This window comes from Lathamus discolor, unplaced genomic scaffold, assembly GCF_037157495.1.
Source record: "Lathamus discolor isolate bLatDis1 unplaced genomic scaffold, bLatDis1.hap1 Scaffold_70, whole genome shotgun sequence".
Taxonomy (NCBI): domain Eukaryota; kingdom Metazoa; phylum Chordata; class Aves; order Psittaciformes; family Psittacidae; genus Lathamus; species Lathamus discolor.
The window spans coordinates 794784-805418 of NW_027069385.1; positions in this window are offsets into that span (position 1 = coordinate 794784).

Genomic DNA, 10635 nt, shown 5'->3' on the forward strand with positions numbered 1-10635 from the left:
CTGACTCATCGAGGACTGACTCACTCATTGAGGACTGACTCACTCATAGAAGACTCACTCATAGAGGACTGACCCATAGAGGACTGACTCACTCATAGCGGACTGACTCATAGAGGACTGACTCACTCATAGAGGACTGACTGATAGTGGACTGACTCACTCATGGAGGACTGACACATAGAGTACTGACTCACTCACAGGGGACTGACTCATAGAGGACTGAATCATAGACCACTGACTCACTCATAGAGGACTGACTCATGGAGGATGGCTCACTCGTAGAGGACTGACTGACTCGTAGAGGACTGATTCACTCATAGGGGACAGACTCATAGAGGACTGAGACATAGAGGACTGACTCATGGAGTACTGACTCACTCATAGAGGACTGACTCATAGAGGACTCACTCATAGATGTCTGACTCACAGAGAACTGTCTCACTCATAGAGGACTGACTCATTGAGAACTGACTCACACATAGTGGACTGACTCTTAGAGGACTGACTCATAGAGGACTGACTCACTCATAGAGGACTGACTCATAGAGGACTGACTCATAGAGGACTGACTCATAGAGGACTCAATCATAGAGGACTGACTCACTCATAGAGGACTGACTCATAGGGGACTGACTCACTCATAGAGGACTGAGTCACTCATAGAGGACTGACTCATAGAGGACTGGCTCATAGAAGACTGACTCATTGAGGACTGACTCACTCATAGCGGACTGACTCATAGAGGCCTGACTCACTCACAGAGGACTGACTCATAGAGGACTGACTCACTCATAGAGGACTGACACATAGAGGACTGACTCACTCATTGAGGACTGACTCACTCATACAGGACTGACTCATAGAGGACTGACTCACTCATAGAGGACTGACTCATAGAGGTCTGACTCACTCATAGAGAACTGACTCATAGAGGACTGACTCACTCATAGGGGACTGACTCATAGAGGTCTGACTCACTCACAGAGGACTGACTCATAGAGGACTGACTCAATCACAGAGGACTGACTCATAGAGGTCTGACTCATGGAGGACTGACTCACTCATTGAGGACTGACGCATTTAGGCCTGACTCACTCACAGAAGACTGACTTACTCATAGAGGACTGACTCTTAGGGGACTGACTCACTCATAGAGAACTGACTCACTCATAGAGGACTGACTCATAGAGGTCTGACTCACTCATAGTGAACTGACTCATAGAGGACTGACTCACTCATAGGGGACTGACTCATAGAGGTCTGACTCACTCACAGAGGACTGACTCATAGAGGACTGACTCATAGATGACTGACTCACTCATAGATGACTGACTCACTCTTAGAGGACTGACTCACTCACAGAGGACTGACTCATAGTGGACTGACTCACTCATAGAGGACTGACTCATAGTGGACTGACTCACTCATAGAAGACTCAGTCATAGAGGACTGACTCATAGAGGACTGACTCACTCATAGCGTACTGACTCTTAGAGAACTGACTCACTTAAAGAGAACTGACTCATAGTGGACTGACTCACTCATAGAAGACTCAGTCATAGAGGACTGACTCATAGAGGACTGACTCATAGAGGAATGATTCACTCATTGAGGACTGACTCTTAGAGGACTGACTCACTCACAGAGGACTGACTCATAGAGGGCTGACTCACTCATAGCGGGCTGACTCATAGAGGATTGACTCACTCATAGAGGACTGACTCATAGTGGACTGACTCACTCATGGAGGACTGACTCATAGAATACTGACTCACTCATAGAGGACTGACTCATAGATAACTGACTCACAGAGGACTGACTCATAGTGGACTGACTCACTCATAGAAGACTAAGTCATAGAGGACTGACTCATAGAGTACTGACTCTCATAGAAGACTGACTCATAGAGGACTGGCTCATAGAGGACTGACTCATAGAGGACTGACTCACTCATAGAGGACTGACTCATAGAGGACTGACTCATAGAGGACTCACTCATAGAGGACTGACTCACTCATAGTGGACTGACTCAGAGAGGACTGACTCACTGTGGACTGACTCACCCATAGAGGACTGACTCACTGTGGACTGACTCACACATAGAGGACTGACTCACTGCGGACTGACTCACTCATAGAGGACTGACTCATAGAGGATTGACTCATAGAGGACTGACTCACTGATAGAGGACTGACTCATAGAGGACTGACTCATAGAGGACTGACTCATAGATGACTGAGTCACTCATAGAGGACTGAATCATAGAGCACTGAGTCACTCATAGAGGACTGACTCACAGAGGACTGACTCACTCATAGAGGACTGACTGACTCGTAGAGGACTGATTCACTCATAAGGGACAGACTCATAGAGGACTGAGACATAGAGGACTGACTCATGGAGTACTGACTCGCTCATAGTGGACTGACTCATAGCAAACTGACTCACTCCTAGAGGACTGAATCTAGATTTGACTCACAGAGAACTGTCTCTCTCATAGTGGACTGACTCATAGAGGACTGACTCACACATAGAGGTCTGACTCATAGAGGAGTGTCTCAAAGAGGACTGACTTACTCATGGATTACTGACTCACTCATAGAGGACTGACTGATAGAGGACTCACTCATAGAGAACTCACTCATAGAGGACTGACTCACTCATAGAGGACTGACTCACTCATAGAGGACTGACTCAGAGAGGACTGACTCATATAGGACTGACTCACTCATAGTGGACTGACTGAGTCGAAGAGGACTGTCTCATAGCGTAGTGACTCCCTCATAGACAAGTGACTCATAGAGGACTGACTCATAGAGGTCTCCCTCACTCATAGAGGACTGACTCACTCATAGGGGACTGACTCACTCATACAGGACTGTCTCAAAGAGGACTGTCTCACTCATAGAGGACTGACTTACTCATAGAGGACTCTCTCACTCATAGAGGACTGGCTCACTCATAGAGGACTCACTCATAGAGGACTGGCTCACTCATAGAGGACTGAGTTGCTGAGGTGAGTAGCTTGAGAGAGGACGCCTGCAACACCGGAGCGGAGAGGGGAGAGATCAGCGTCCAGGAGCCTCACCTCAGAGCGACAAGAGCCACTGAGGAGGGAGCCTCAAGTCCTCAACAGGACTTGCCCAGGACTCGGAAGCTCAGCTCCCGCGAGGGGCTGACTCACAGGGGGCGGAGCCAGGAGGCTCGGTGTCAGATTCAAACCGGCCATCAAGGGCCACTCTCGATCAGTTGCTGAGGTGAGTAGCTTGAGAGAGGACGCCTGCAACACCGGAGCGGAGAGGGGAGAGATCATCGTCCAGGAGCCTCACCTCAGAGCGACAAGAGCCACTGAGGAGGGAGCCTCAAGTCTTCAACAGGACTTGCCCAGGACTTGGAAGCTCAGCTCCCGCGAGGGGCTGACTCACAGGGGGCGGAGCCAGGAGGAGTGGCACCAGCTGGGAGTGGCTAAAAAACCTTCCCAGGGAGCGCGGCGACCAGGAGCGCGGCGAACAGAGCCGGCAAACAGAGAGCGTCGAGGCAGAGGGTCGAGGCAGTTTGCGCGGCAGTTCGCGCGGCCAGGCGAGCGGGCAGGGGAGCGGGCAGGGAAGCGTTCCAACCGCCTCATCCAGAGGACTCGCCTGGAGTACAGGAGGGGGAAGGAGTGCTTGAGGGACGTAGACGGATTGATTGACCAGATAGATCATGGTTACAACACGATCGAAAGCTGTAGTGAGTACTAATGTGGGTATCCAGACTGAGCCTTCCTGCAGGCATGCAGCTGTGCAGGTCTCTGGCTGCAGCGAATGCCTGAGCCTGGCACTTGTATTGGAGGGAGCCAGTGATACTGCTTGTGTTCGCTGTGAGCAAATAAATGACCTGCTCAGGCAGGTGGCTGAACTGAGGGAGGAGGTAGAAAGGTTGAGAGCCATTAGAGAGTGTGAAAGTGAAATAGATTGGTGGAACCACACCCTAAGGCAAGGGCAGAGGGAAGTGGTTCAACAAGATATGGATCCCCTTCCCTCCTACCATCAGACAGAAGGAGAGAGCTTAATGGACAAGGATGGATGGAGGGAGGTTCCTCCTCGGAGAGGTAAGCGAAAACCCTCACAATCCCTTCCTCCCTCCCAATTGCCCTTGAATAACAGGTACGAGGTCTTGGAAATTCAGGGCCAGGTGAATGGAGATGGTGAGGCAAATCTATCTAGTGAGTCACCCAGGGCTAGTCACTCACCCACATACCTCAGAACTTCCCCAACCAAGAAGAAAAGAAGAGTAATTGTGGTGGGTGACTCCCTTCTGAGGGGAACAGAAGGGCCCATTTGTCGACCGGATCCACCCCACAGGGAGGTCTGCTGCCTGCCTGGGGCTCGGATTAAAGATGTTAAAAAGAAGCTTTCTGAACTGGTGCAGCCGTCTGACTACTACCCACTGCTGGTTTTTCAGGTTGGCAGTGACGAAATTATTACGAGGAACATAAGGGCAATGAAGAGAGACTACAGGGCCCTGGGATGGCTGGTTAAAGGGTCTGGAGCGCAAGTGGTGTTTGCCTCCATACCTGTTGCAAGCGAGGGTGAAGGGATATATAAGAAGACTCTGCAGGTTAATGTATGGCTACGTGACTGGTGCCAAAGGCAGGGGTTTGGGTTTTTCAGTCACGGGCTGCTGTATGGGACACCTGGTTTGCTGGTGACAGGCGGGATACACCAGTCCCAGAGAAGAAAAAGGGTTTTGGGGCAGGAGTTAGCAGGGCTTATTGACAGGGCTTTAAACTAGTTAGGAAGGGGGGAGGGGATTTAACTGGGCCTGTTGGGGACAAGCCCAAGAGGAACATGCTAGGGATTGAAGGATGGCGGGCTAAGGAGGACTATCAATCTCTTGTTTCACTTGTGGGAAAGGATAGCTTTTTAGACCCTGTCCCGCAGGGGAAAAAGGGTACTAGGACTGGCTCCCTGAAATGCCTGTACACCAATGCACGCAGCATGGGGAATAAACAGGAGGAGTTAGAAGTCTGTGTGCGGGCTAAAGGTTATGATCTAGTGGCGATTACAGAGACATGGTGGGACAGTTCACATGACTGGAATGTGGTCATGGATGGCTATGTCCTTTTTAGGAAAGATAGGTCAGCAAAGCGAGGTGGTGGAGTTGCTCTTTACGTGAGAGAGCAACTAGAATGTATTGAGTTCTGTCCGGGGTCGGATGAGGAGCAAGTGGAATGTCTGTGGGTACGAATCAAGGGGCAGACTGGCACGGGTGATACAGTTGTGGGGGTCTATTACAGACCTCCTGATCAGGATGAAGGAGTTGATGAGGCTTTCTACAGGCAACTGGAAGTAGCCTCGCGACTACATGCCTTAGTCGTCGTGGAGGACTTTAACTACCTCGATATTTGCTGGAAGACTCACACAGCCAGTCATTCACAGTCTAGGAGGTTCCTCGAGTGCATTGATGATAATTTCTTAATGCAAATGGTGGACGTACCAACTAGGAGAGCAGCGCTGCTAGATTTAGTACTCGCCAACAAGGAGGGTTTGGTCGAAGTGGTGACGGTCAATGGCAGCCTTGGCTGCAGTGACCATGAGATGGTGGAGTTTAGGATCCTGTGTGGGAGGAATAGAATACCTAGCAAAGCCACAGTTCTGGATTTCCGAAGGGCCAACTTTGGCCTCTTCAGTCAACTGCTAAGGGAAGTCTCATGGGAAAGTGTACTAGGCGGTAAAGGGGCTCAAGATAGTTGGTTAGCATTCAAGGACCGCTTCTTCCAAGCTCAGGATCGGAGCGTCCCAATGAGTAGGAAGTCAAGTAAGGGATCTAGGAGACCGGCGTGGTTAAACAAGGAGCTGCTGGGCAAACTCAAGTGGAAAAGGAGAATCTATGGATTATGGAAGGAGGGGCTGGCCGCTTGGGAGGAATATAGGACAGTTGTTAGAGGATGTAGGGAGGCAATTAGGACAGCTAAGGCCTCCTTGGAACTCAATCTTGCTAGTCGGGTTAAAGACAATAGAAAGGGCTTCTTCAAATACATAGCAAATAAAACTAACACAAGAGGCAATATAGGCCCACTGCTGAACGAAGTGGGTACCCTGGAGACAGAGGATATAAAGAAGGCAGAGGTGCTGAATGCCTTCTTTGCCTCTGTCTTTACTCCTGCAGACTCTCCCCGAGGGCCCCGGATTTCTATAGCCCCAGAAGGAGTCAGGACAAAGGAGGAGTTTGCTTTGGTAGATGAGGATTGGGTTAAGGATCAGCTATGCAAACTGGACATCTGTAAATCGATGGGTCCGGATGGAATGCACCCACGGGTGCTGAGGGAGCTGGCGGAGGTCATTGCTAGGCCACTTTCCATCACCTTTGGTAAGTCGTGGGAAACGGGCGAGGTGCCTGAGGATTGGCGGATGGCAAAGGTCACACCAATCTATAAGAAGGGCAAGAAGGAGGACCCGGGTAATTACAGACCGGTCAGCCTTACCTCCATCCCTGGAAAGGTGATGGAACAACTTATTCTTGACTCCATCACTAGGCATATCAAGGATGAGGGGGTCATTAAGAACAGCCAACATGGTTTTATGAGGGGGAAGTCATGTATGACCAACCTTATAGCCTTCTATGAGGAAGTGACTAGGTGGAGGGATGATGGTAGAGCGGTAGATGTAGTTTTTCTTGATTTCAGTAAGGCATTTGATACTGTCTCCCACAGCATCCTCATAGATAAGCTAAGGAAGTGTGGGCTTGACGATCAAGTAGTGAGGTGGATCGAGAACTGGTTGAAAGGAAGAAGGCAGAGAGTTGTGGTCAATGGCGCAGAATCTAGCTGGAGGTCTGTGACTAGTGGAGTTCCTCGGGGGTCGGTGCTGGGACCGGTGCTGTTTAATATTTTCATCAATGACCTGGATGAGGGAACTGAGTGCACCCTCAGTAAGTTTGCTGATGACACAAAACTGGGAGGAGTGGCTGACACACCAGAGGACTGTGCTGCCATTCAGCGAGACCTGGACAGGCTGGAGAGTTGGGCGGGGAGAAACTTGATGAAATTTAACAAGGGCAAGTGTAGAGTCTTGCATCTGGGGAAGAACAACCCCATGTACCAGTACAGGTTGGGGGTTGACCTGCTGGAAAGTAGTGAAGGGGAAAGGGACCTGGGGGTCCTGGTGGATAGGAGGATGACCATGAGCCAGCAATGTGCTCTTGTGGCCAAGAAGGCAAATGGCATCTTAGGGTGCATTAGAAAGGGAGTGGTTAGTAGGTCAAGAGAGGTTCTCCTCCCCCTCTACTCAGCCTTGGTGAGGCCGCATCTGGAATATTGCGTCCAGTTCTGGGCCCCTCTGTTCAAGAAGGACAGGGAATTGCTTGAAGGAGTCCAGCGCAGAGCCACAAAGATGATTAAGGGAGTGGAACATCTCCCTTATGAGGAGAGGCTGAGGGAGCTGGGTCTCTTTAGCTTGCAAAAGAGGAGACTGAGGGGTGACCTCATCAATGTTTACAAATATGTAAAGGGTAGGTGTCAGGATGATGGAGCTAGGCTTTTTTCAGTGATATCCAGTGATAGGACAAGGGGCAATGGGTGTAAACTGGAGCATAGGAAGTTCCACGTTAACATCAGGAAGAACTTCTTTACTGTAAGAGTGACAGAGCACTGGAACAGGTTGCCCAGGGGGGTTGTGGAGTCTCCTACACTGGAGATATTCAAGGCCCGCCTGGACAAGTTCCTGTGTGATGTACTGTACGTTACCCTGCTCTTGCAGGGGGGTTGGACTAGATGATCTTTTGAGGTCCCTTCCAACCCTTGGGATTCTGAGATTCTGTGATTCTCTGATAGAGGACTGACTGATCCATAGAGAACTGACTCATAGGGGCCTGACTCACTCAAAGAGGACTGACTCACTCATTGATGACTGACTCATGGAGGACTGAATCACTCAAAGAGGACTGGCTCATAGAAGACTGACTCATAGAGGACTGACTCACTCATACAGGACTGACAGATAGAGGACTGACTCACTCATAGAGGACTGAGTCATGGAGGACGGAGTTATAGAGGACTGACTCATAGAGGACTGACTCACTCATAGAGGACTGACACATAGAGGACTGACTCACTCATAGAGGACTGAGTCATAGAGGACTGACTCATAGAGGACTGACTTACAGAGGACTGACTCATAGGGGACTGTCTCACTCATAGAGGACTGAGTCATAGAGGACGGAGTCATAGAGGACTGACTCATAGAGGACTGACTCACTCATAGAGGACTGACTCATAGAGGACTGACTGACTCACAGAGGACTGACTCACTCATAGAGGACTGACTCACTCACAGAGGACTGACTCACCAATAGAGGACTGACTCATAGAGGACTGACTCATAAAGGACTGACTCACTCATAGAGGACTGAGTCATAGAGGACTGACTCACTCATAGAGGACTGACACATAGAGGACTGACTCACTCATAGAGGACTGAGTCATAGAGGACTGACTCATAGAGAACTGACTCATAGAGGACTGACTCATAGAGGACTGATTCACTAATAGAGGACTGAGTCATAGAGGACTGACTCATAGAGGGCTGACTCAGAGGACTGACTCACTCATAGAGGACTGACTCACTCACAGAGGACTGACTCACCAATAGAGGACTGACTCATAGAGGACTGACTCATAAAGGACTGACTCACTCATAGAGGACTGACTCATAGAGGACTGACTCACTCATAGAGGACTGACACATAGAGGACTGACTCACTCATAGAGGACTGAGTCATAGAGGACTGACTCATAGAGAACTGACTCATAGAGGACTGACTCATAGAGGACTGATTCACTAATAGAGGACTGAGTCATAGAGGACTGACTCATAGAGGGCTGACTCAGAGGACTGACTCACTCATAGAGGACTGACTCATAGAGGACTGACTCATAGAGGACTGACTCATAGAGGACTGACTCACTCATAGAGGACTGACTCATAGAGGACTGACTCATAGAGGACTCACTCATAGAGGACTGACTCACTCATAGAGGACTGACTCAGAGAGGACTGACTCACTGTGGACTGACTCACCCATAGAGGACTGACTCACTGTGGACTGACTCACTCATAGAGGACTGACTCATAGAGGACTGACTCACACATAGAGGACTGACTCACATAGCACTGACTCACTCATAGCGGACTGACTCATAGAGGACTGACTCACGCATAGAGGACTGACTCATAGTGGACTGACTCACTCATGGAGGACTGACTCATAGAGGACTGACACATAGAGGACTGACTCTCCCATAGGGGACTGACTCATAGAGGACTGGCTCACTCATAGAGGACTGCCTGATAGAAGACTGACTCATAGAGGACTGACTCATAGAGGACTGACTCATAGAGGACTGAGTCACTGATAGAGGACTGACTCACGCATAGAGGGCTGACTCATAGAGCACTGGCTCACAGATAGAGGACTGACTAATAGAGTTCTGATTCATAGAGGACTGACTCACTCATAGAGGACTGACTCATAGAGGACTGGCTCATTCATAGAGGACTGACTCACTCATAGCAGACTGACTCATAGAGGACTGACTCACTCATAGAGGACTGACTCATAGAGGACTGGCTCACTCATAGAGGACTGGCTCATAGAAGACTGACTCATAGAGGACTGACTCATAGAGGACTGACTCATAGAGGACTGACTCACTCATAGAGGACTGACTCACTCATAGAAAACTGACTCTTAGAGCACTGGCTCTCTGATAGAGGACTGACTCATAGAGGTCTGACTCATAGAGGACTGACTCACTCATAGAGGACTGACTCATGGAGGACTGGCTCACTCATAGTGGACTGACTCATAGAGGACTGACTCACTCATAGAGGACTGACTCACTCATAGAGGACTGACTCATAGAGGACTGACTCAGAGGACTGACTCAATCATAGAGGACAGACTCGTAGAAGACTCACTCATAGGAGACTGACTCACTCATAGAGGACTCACTCATAGAGGACTGAGTCATAGAGGACTGACTCATAGAGGACTGACTCACTCATAGAGGACTGACTCATAGAGGACTGAGTCATAGAGGACTGACTCTTGGAGGACTGACTCAGTCATAGCGGACTGACTCATAGAGGGCTGACTCACTCATAGCGGACTGACTCACTCATAGAAGACTGACTCATAGAAGGCTCACTGATAGGGGACTGACTCACTCATAGAGGACTCACTCATAGAGGAGTGAGTCATTGAGGACTGACTCATAGACGACTGACTCACTCACAGAGGACTGACTCATAGAGGACTGACTCACTCACAGAGGACTGACTCATAGAGGTCTGACTCATAGAGGACTGACTCACTCATAGAGGACTGACTCATAGAGGACTGACTGATTCATAGAGGACTGACTCTTAGAGGCCTGACTCACTCATAGAGGACTGACTCATAGAAGACTGACTGATTCATAGAGGACTGACTCTTAGAGGCCTGACTCACTAATAGAGGACTGACTCATAGAGGACTGACTCACTCATAGAGGAGACACTCATAGAGGACTGACTCACTCAGAGAGGACTTGCTCATAGAAGACTGACTCATAGAGGACTGTATCACTCATAGAGGACTGACTCATAGAGGACT